The sequence below is a fragment of the Myxocyprinus asiaticus genome, chromosome 23, assembly GCF_019703515.2.
Source record: "Myxocyprinus asiaticus isolate MX2 ecotype Aquarium Trade chromosome 23, UBuf_Myxa_2, whole genome shotgun sequence".
Classification (NCBI taxonomy): domain Eukaryota; kingdom Metazoa; phylum Chordata; class Actinopteri; order Cypriniformes; family Catostomidae; genus Myxocyprinus; species Myxocyprinus asiaticus.
In genome coordinates, this window is record NC_059366.1 from 28,624,781 (window position 1) to 28,635,189 (window position 10,409).

Below are 10,409 nucleotides of genomic sequence, written 5' to 3' on the forward strand. Positions count from 1 at the left end.
AGGAAATTTGAAATGATAACAAAAGTGTTAATTCTAATAGATGTGGTCCATTTGTCCTGCATCAGATATGACACATATAATCTCAAAGTGTTTCACCATCTCATTTTGATCTCTGTTAATTGTTGTGATGAAATAGATACTGCCTCACATAAGCTGGAGGGGAAACCACATGCACAAACATTTTTCTTCTTAAAAATCCTGTCACTCAGTTTTATGAGTTGACCCATTTGGAGTGAGAGGAGATTAGCAGGGGTCAGGGGTGGCCGGTGCAAGATTCTGACACCAGCGTTGCATTCTGGACACTTGTTAAGAGCACAGACGCTCGATGTGAGAAAGGCCGGAGAAGGCCAGGGAGAAGCAAAATAGAAATAACATGTAAGCGGATAGCAAATGACGACTTCACCCGTGCCACTCACTCAAATTCTTTTACGATCATTCATGGCAAAGGATTTATATGGAATGCATAACAAATCCTGCGCAATGTTATATGTGTAATATTAATGATTTCTACGAATGAAAAGCTGAAGAATGGGCAGGTTTACGTCACACCCCAGGCCGGAATATTTGCATTTCCTCCTAAGTAAAGTTATTTCCTGCCATTGTGTCTCAGCCCTTTTGTCCACATGGGTAACACAACAAAGCATGAACATAACATCTTATTATGGGGGTTTGAATGACACAAGCAGATCTGAATTTAGGATTGTTATCGCAGCCTCACGGAGAACAACGTTGGCAGCAAATGTACTGTAATATTGTCCTTCTTTTGTTTGCCAAGCACTTTGCCATGGCTACGTACCCTCTCTCCCTCACTCTGTCACTCATAAAAATCATATTTAGATCCTTATTCCTTCTCCTTAGCATATTTATGAGAGAACCTGGTGGGTATTTTTCCTCCATTATGACACGATCCAGAGATAAGGAGTTCAGTTCATCGCCCCAAACCAGCGATCAGCCCAGCACTCTGGCATATCTGTCTCTGGCATTCTCCATCCATTACCTAGGCTAAGCAAAGGGCCACTGCAGCTCTATCCAGCATCAACGCTTTTGCTCTCCCTCTCCACATTAACTATTCAGATCAGCTTGAAGCACAGGAGCTCATCTCCATACCAAGAGCCATATTATCTCATCTCTCGTCTTGCCCGTCGTTTGCTGATCGGCCCTTCTGCAATAACGGTTGTTGTGAATTATTCAGGCCTAGTTAGGCGCGGATCTCACCCTGACGCAAAACTCACATCATGAAGTCCATCCATCTCCGTGCTGAAATATAGCTGCCAAAAGCCCCTCCAACCCCAGTGCTTCAATCACACAGTCGCTTCTGTCAGAGCACAGCAGCCAGCCTCAGACTGAACAAAGAGGGCCCATCAGGACCCCATAGACACCATACTGTAATTCAACATATACTGATTAACATATAGACACATTTATAAAACCTACAGTTTTGTGTTCTGTCATGTCTAGTGTATCAGAGATATTTAGGCTAATTTGAAAAGCTCCAAAAAAAAAATAAATAAAAAAAAAATAGCCTAAGCAGATCTGTAAGAAAATACAAACAAACAAACAAACAAACAAACAACTGCAGTAGGTTTGTGTGCCACGAAGTAGCCTGTTCCAAACCATAACATTGAATGCTGCACTTATTTCTATACTCCCATAGGAATCACACTTTCTAATATTAACTGACGTTCTACCTATATCACACACTGTAAAATTTCTATCTTTGTTGTGGTGAAGGGTGGGCTGTATTTTAGAGTAATTCTTTAAATGGGTGAATTTTCTATAGTCTATTTTGTAATTTTCAATGTGTATTTAATAGGGCTGTCTTTAATTTAATGCATTAAAAATGTAGGACGAAGCACAACAGAATGTGGAACAGGGAACTACTTTTTCAACAGCTAGGCCTGCTTGACACAGCATCCTAGAAACGCAGCGTTTATGACGCTGAAAACCAGGGAGGCGTTTCAAAATCGTCTAGCGCAGAAGAATAAAAATAACAATATACTGACTTAGAAATTCAATTTTTATATTGTATTTCAACTTGAATACTTGAATTATTATACTTATTATAGGCCCTAGATATTATATATAGAATTATTTCAATTATTTTACGTATAATTTATCATTAAGTATCTTTATTTGGGGGGCTTTCTCAGTAAATAATGAAATATGTGATTTATTCAATACATTTTTTGCCATGTCATATAGTTAATTTGATTAACAATTTTAATCAACTGACAACCCCAGTAGTTATCCCATGTATTTTGTTTCACATCGATTCCATATTGCTAAGCTGAACTACTCTTAAATGAAAAGCTCACTCAAATTTCTGTCATTCTTATAAACATGCAACAAATCTATATATATAGATTTTCACTGAAAAATGACTGAACTGACCGATTATTTCTCACCAAAACCTATCGAATGTCTTCTGAAGACATGGAACGACGTGATGGTAAGTAAATTATGACAGAATATTCAGTTTTAGGTGAAATATTTATTTAAACTCCAGATACACTGTATTGTCTATTTATAAAATCTTGATGTCTTGTTTTAACAACCAACCACCCCTTCACTTAAGCACAGAAACACAAACGCATACAGAGAGAACATACAAACAATGAAAAATGAAAAATTAGTTCTAACAAAAAGGTCTCACTTCTCCAAGTCTTTTTTTCTAAATTACCAAAGCCTTTGTAAAGGAGCAGCCACCCGGGATAAACAATGTCAAGAACTTCAGCCTTTAGACACAAGTCTATTTCCTAAAAGCTTTAGGGTTATTAGGCACTCATGATGGAGCTAATTAACAGGCTCAATTATTTTGTACGAAAGCTCATCAAAGAAACAATTGTGAGATGGAAACAGGCAAAACTGTTTTCTAAATCAATGAATGTGTCATTAACATCCAGTAAATGAAGTAATTTATCAGTCACTACCAAACAGGGGCAAGTATTTACACAAGATAATCAAGACGCACACGAACACAAATTAATACAACAAGATCACAAATGACATAAATAAACTGCATTGAGTATTTTGCGTCTGAGCTGTGCTTCCATCTTGCGAAGCAGGGAAGGTGGAGGAATCATACACTCCTTTGGGAAACAATTTTACTTGACTTTGTTCACATCATCAATGCCAACACGAATTCGTAGATGCAATGTCATTCCATTTATAAGATTTAAACTAACTGAATGCTGTAATAAAATGAAATGAACATGATTGCCTACTGAGAAAAGCTAAAGACAAAATTCACACTATAGAGTGTATTTAAACACAGAAACATGATGAAAAAGGATAATGTACAACCTAATGTACATTGTATACTACAGGATGAAATGTTTGACATTAGTGTAATCGGGGAGACCAGAGATGATGGTTGCACAAGGTTAATTTAATCAGCACTAGTCCCAGTAATGACTCAGTAAAGTTGAAGTTGTTAGTTGTGCTAGTTGTTACTAGTCTACATACTCACTATGCAGGGTTGGGGAGTAACGGAATACATGTAGCAGGAATATGTATTTAAAATGCAAAATATAAGTAACTGTATTCCACTACAGTTACAATTTAAATAATTGGTAATTAGAATACAGTTACATTCAAAAAGTATTTTGATTACTGAAGAGATTACTTTGTATTTTATTGTCATTTGTTTCATTTAATATTTAGTCCTTTCAGATGGAAAACATTTATACATATAAATGATGCGATCCAAAGTGCATTTGAACAGCGGTGAAACACCTTCTTATGATGTGTTACATTCATACGAGCAGACAGAGAAGTAAGATTGAAGTAAGTTTGGAGCAGAAAAAAATAGAGATAAACCTTGTGTAAATTGTCAGCTTTATGCTAAGCTAAAATGCTATTTCTAGTCATTTTACATGCACATGTTACCAGGCACGATCATATTTTTTTTATCAAGAAAATTCACATTGGATCATAATTTCTTTTTTTCTAGTAAGACCTTTGATATTAGGGCAAAAATCATATTCTTGATATTAATTTTTGTATTCTTTCCTGTAAAAATATCTAAAAATCCTTAAAACCAGATCAATTAGATTTATCTTGTTTTAGATACAACAATGTATAAGATATTTAAGTTTTTCAGAGAATGTATTTTTAACATGTGTATTTTGTCTTACTGTACTGGCAGAGTTTTTATAGTCAAAACAAGTGAAAAAATCTACCAGTGCTGAAGAAGTAATCCAAAGTATTTAGAATATGTTACTGACCTTGAGTAATCTAACGAAATACGTTACAAATTACATTTTACAGCATGTTGTCAGGTGTATTCTCTTGATTCATGTCTTTTATTTTAAAATTCTAGTTCCTGTTTCATGTCATGTGTTCCTGTTTCCCTAGTCATGTGATTTCTGTTTTCCCTCCATGTTCATGTGTCATGTTTTCATTGGTTTATTGTTTAATTATCTTGTTATCAGTTCTGTTTGTTCATTGGTTTATGTTCTACCATGTCTTGTATTTAAGCCCTCATGTTTGCATTGTCTATTGGTTGAGTCTTGAATGTTATCGTATGTGTTTGTCAAGTCAAGTCAAGTCAAGTCAAGTCAAGTCAAGTCAAGTCAAGTCTCATGTTATGATTGCTTCATGTTTGTAGTCGGGGTTAATGGTTTTCACGGTCTCTAAATAAACTGCACTTGGGTTCTTCATCTTCATGTCATCGTCATCATTGTCAGCAGTTCCAGCATACGTTACACATGTATTCTGTAATCTGTAGTGGAATACATTTCAAAAGTAACCCTCCCAACCCTGTCACTATGTTCCTAATGTCACTTGTGCATCATTCTTGAAGCAACACTTTAGAATGTAGAGCAAAACATTTTTAGAGCCAATTTTATTATGAGGAAAGTAATTTTGGAACATAATTTACATTTTTACATTTTGATTAAACCAATATTTTAATTCAGATTTTAATTGTTAAACCTTAGAGTAAAATGTTATATTATCCACTTGTGTTTCTTTTCTTGTGCATATAGGTCACAAAATGGGTATTTCATTGGTACATCATTGGTATTTCATTTGAACATATATCAGGAGCACCATCAAATGTCATACCAACACACACTTCTTGTCAATCTTTAATCACCCTTGTGTTGTTCCAAACCCATTTGACTTTTTTTCTTCCAAGGAACAAAAAAAAAAAAAAAAAAAGCCTCAGTCACTATTCACTTTCATTGCATCTTTTTTCACAATGAAAGTACATGGTGACTGAGGCTGTCATTCTGCCTAAAATCTCCATTTGTGTTCCATGTAAGAAAGAAAGTCATAGTATTAAACAAAGTGTGACAAACAACAATAACAAAGAACTATGACCAAGTGAGTTGTTTGAGCCTGCAGAAGCTATATGTACGCACACAAACCTTTTCATTCTGGGATCAGCCATGGGAAAGTAAGCTCATCCGTTTTGCTCCAGCAGGTGGGAGCTGCTGACCTCAGCATTTTCCTCAACTGAGACTCACTTTCTGGGGCACAATCCTTCAAAGCGTGTTCACTGCACCACACACATGCACAGACACGCTAACTCTCTCACGCACACAGATTTTGTCCTCCTGAACAACGCTTTCTCTTGTGTAAAATGTCTCGCTGTCTGTGCTAACCCCTCCACAAAGACAGACCACACATATTTAACACATCAACAGGAACAGAAATTTGCTGCAGAATTATGCGGTCATCTTTTTCGACATGCAAAACATGACTGGCTCTGAATGTAGCACAGTCCCGCCATATCATGTTCAACTGACACCTAAGCTCTTGTTGACATAAGAATTTCTGAATTTCCTACATTTTAGGTTTTTTGTTGTTGTTGTTGTTGTTGTTCAAAATATGCTATGCACACAGGTGCCATTTAAACACAAGAAGGAATAAATACGCGAACAAAAAACATAGACCACAAGTACTACAACACAAACACATGCACACCTATACCCGTCACTTAGCCATTAGAATCCAACGAGAGCACAGAATCAAGGGTAAACAGGTGACACAAACTGCTGACTGTGTTCCCCAGGATAGTGAATACCTCAGCCTGCAATGAGACATCAACAGCTCTAATTACACCACCCCACAACATTCTGATGGGCTTTATTTAAAGCACTTTTTTGATGCTGCTAATTCCAGGTGCACAGTTTAATGTCATATGCTTTACTTATGTATTTTGTTGTCTAAATGTAGCCTAACCATCATAAAATGCAAATGAACTGCTGCAAACATCCTAATACTTATGTTCTATGGTAAGTAGGCAGTGTGTCCATTATTGGTGTTTAGTGATGTTACTTTTATTTAATTTCAATGTAAAAGTGTTACACTGCTATCTATCTATCTGTCTATCTAACTATCTATCTATCTAATTCAAAGTGGCTTTATTGGCACTTAATACACTTAATACAATATTGCCAAAGCAGAGGTTTTATGTAAAATAGAACAACACGTTCGTCTATATTTAATGTAGTTGGACAATGTAACAAATCAGAATGTTTGTAATAATATCTATCTATCTATCTATCTATCTATCTATATTTCTGTAGGGTAATGGTTAAGGCTAATCAATGAGGCATCATCTGACAGGAGCTAGACTGGTCAAACAGGCATTACCCAGTCTCATCACTAACATAATGAGCCATTTTCACCTTATGATTTACTTCCTGCCTGCCTCCTTTTCTTCTCTCCTCACTTTCCTTCTCCACTTCCAAAGACTAAATTATTCATAAATATGAAAAGTCTCTTTAGAGTCAGCACTTTTCATGTACTGTAATTTTGAGGCACTTCCAGGGGAGTTTCTCTTTAAATGATGCAGTTTTCTCCTTAGTGGCAGAAGTTCTGACTTGGCACTATGGTTTCAGCTGATTAGGGGGAAACGACTGTGGCTAATGTCACACTATTTACTATTTCATCTTTATTTCTGTAGCAGCACCCAAGTCCTGTTGGTGCATGAACGCATACTGTTCAAATATAGGAGCACACAGCAAAGAGACTCTATGTCGGCATGAAATTCTGTCATCACTTACTCACTTTCATGTGGTTCCAATCCTATATGACATTCTTCCATGGAACACAAAATTAGATGTTTAGCAGAATTTCCACACTGCTATTTTTCCTACAACTAGTGAATGGGACAGCCACAGATAAGCTTCAAAAGCACAAAAAAGCATCTCAAAAGTTCATGTGTCTTGTGGACTTTACTCCATCTAAAGACATATGTTAGCCTCGGGATTGTAAAAATGTAAGTTATATCAAAACTTGGTGTGACACAATTAGTTATGAGAAACAAGAACCAGAACTGAGGTCAAACATGGCACAATGCATCTTGAAGCAAAATATTTACATATACATAAAACAATATAAATAAACGATTGAATAAAATTTGAGAGCTGCATTGTAGCAGAAGAGGTTTTTGGCTTTAGAACACTTGGAAAAATGTAGTGTATGAGTGCTCAACAGCATCCTTTCACTTTGATTACATGTAAAAGAGCTGTGTGAGGTGAACATGCTAATTAACTATACTATTTTTGGAATCCATGGAAGAGTCAGTCATACAGGTTTGGAATGACTTGAGGGTTAATTACTTTTTTTTTTTCTTCTTTAATTCAGAGGGAGAGTGTGAGAGAGAAGGGAACAATTTCTTCAACTTGTTAGCATATTAAAAAATGTCAATAGAGTTGTTATTTACATAAACCTCAGACTGAAAATGGGCATCGGTTTTTTTGGTGTGCTTCAGTAACCTACAAAACTGCACAGCACACATGGCCAAGTATGCAGTTTTAAACTCCAGGCTAAGTTTATAGCATTCTGTGCAGCAGATGAAGAGGCAAGCAGGCAGGCATGTTTCTCTTCTTCAGCGCTGAACTAAAAGTGAACTCACTCTGCTATATATAAATACAGCTTTGCAGCCAATCAGTGGTATGCTCCGGGGCATCATCTCGCTGCGCTGACTTTCCCATTACGATAATGTGAATCTCTCGCTCAGCCTTATAATACTGGCAAGCGTTGATAAAATACTGTCTCCCCTCTGCTCCATGCCGGCCTGCTCTCGCTCCCACCACACACACACAATGAGAGAGAGTCTGTGCATACTAATGAATTTGTGCTTCAGGGCCTTGGGATTGGCAGCACTGCACAGAGCAGGTGCCTCCTGTAGGGGGCGCAATATAGACTTGACATGGTGTGCTTCATGTAGCACGAAGTACTATACACCAAGTGGGGAATTATTTATAAATGTAAAACATGTTGCTCATGACTGCTCTTGTGACTGCTTTTTAAATAATTTATGAACAGGATTTCTTTGTTCACTAATAATCAGATACAGTAAACTACTATACATTTTTCATCTTAAATCACCCTATTGTCAGCAGTTAGGTTTAGTTACATTTTGGCTAAATAGTATGAGAGTTTAATCAATTATTTATTCCATACTGTAAGTCACTGAGGAAAGAAGTGTAATTAATCTACTAGATCTGGTTTTCACCATAAAGGCGAGCTATATACTTCTTTCTGTAATATCTTTCAGAACTGTGAAAAAAAAAAGTCTCAGTAGTAGACAAATTCCACCATGATATTGCCACCTGGTCACCTGAACAAAGCCCCCCACACTCACACACACAGGCACATTTACCAACCAAGAAACCCAGACAAAAACACACTACAGTAGTGGGGGTGAAGCTGGGTAACTTGTGGAGCATGAACAGAGAACATGAAAAGAGCATTTTGATGGGGGCACACTGTTTGCCATTTCTAATTTGTAGGCGGGGGACGAGAATGGGGCGATCACAGCGTGATTCATATTAAAAGTCAATTGGCCTTCAAATTCCTCTGGTCCCCCAAAGTCACTACTGGTGAGAAGGAAATGAGTCTTAATGGAGTGGCAGTGCCACAATAAAATATCGGAAATTGAATCTGACCACAAAACCCAATGGTCCAGGCACAGTACCTGAACAACTGACCATTACAGATATGAGATTCTTTCTTTTCAGACCATTTTTTCCTTATCTATTATTTGGGTATGGATGTCCTATGATTCTCCTGAAGTCCTTTAGTGTCCACCTTTCCTTTCTCCTCTGAACATCAGAGCATTTAGCGGTAATCTGTTTCGGCCTCACTTTTAATTTCTCGCATGTCTGCCTGCGCTCTGAGTGCTGGGGTAACTGGGAAGGCAATACGAAGCAAAAAGCCATGAAAACCCTCCCGCTGCATGAGATATATTAACTTTAACCTCATGGTAATTACCAAAAACTATTTAAAACCAACTTTTCCATTTAGGGTGCTTCCTTCCAAGTTACTTGTGACAACTGCCCACATTTGAAAAGACTATAAACTACCAGAATGAAGAACTCACAAAGATTAGTAAGTGAACATGTAGATGGTCACTTTCACCTGTTAGGTTGAGGTCAGATAAATTAAACATGGTTTTGAGTGAACATCTACTTTGGTCATTTTGTTCTGAAAAACAAAAATGTTGTTCCAAATCAACTTTCTTTCTTCAATGGAACACAGGAGATGTTAGGCAGAATGTTATACTCAGTCACCATTCACTTTCGTTGAATGCTTTTTTTTTTTTTTTTCATACAGTGAGTGTAATTAATGACTGAGGCTGAAATTTCTTAACCAAAAATGAAAATTCTCTCATAAATTACTCGCCCTCATGCTATCCCAGATGTGTATGAATAAATTTAATCTGCGGAACACAAAGATTTTTAGAAGAATATCTCAGCTCTTTTGGTCCATACAATGCAAGTGAATGGGTGCCAAAATTTTGAAACTCCAAAAATAACAGAAATCAGCATAAAAGTAATCCATAAGAGTCCAGTGGTTAAATCAATATCTTCAGAAGTGATATAGGTGTGGGTGAGAAACAGATCGCTTTCACATTCTTCTTCTTGTGGTTTTGGTGATTCACATTCTTCATGCATACTGCCCCCTTATGGGCAGGGAGAAGAATTTTAAGCACAAAAAGTACTTGCATATTGATTTGTTTCTTCTGAAAATATGGATTAAAACACTGGAGTCGTATGGATTACTTTTATGATGCCTTTATGGAGCTTTTTGGAGTGCCAATTTTGGCTCCCATTCACTTGCATTGTAAGGACCTACAGAGCTGAAATATTAATAAAACAATTTCAGTTTGTGTTTTGCAGAAGAAAGAAAGTCATACACATCTGGGATGGCATGAGGGTGAGTAAATGATTAGAGATTTTTCATTTTTGGGTGAACTATCCCTTTAATATTGAATGGGATGAGCTTTATAAAAACAAAGTACATACATTTTTGCATATGTTTAATAGTCACATCTGAAAGTTTGAGATCAGCATGTGTTTCCAGATGTGAGAAAGATACCCAATCTTGACACAGGCACACATTGCCCTCTTCAGGCCTGGCTGTGTAAAATGACCCAGCTCATTCGTCAT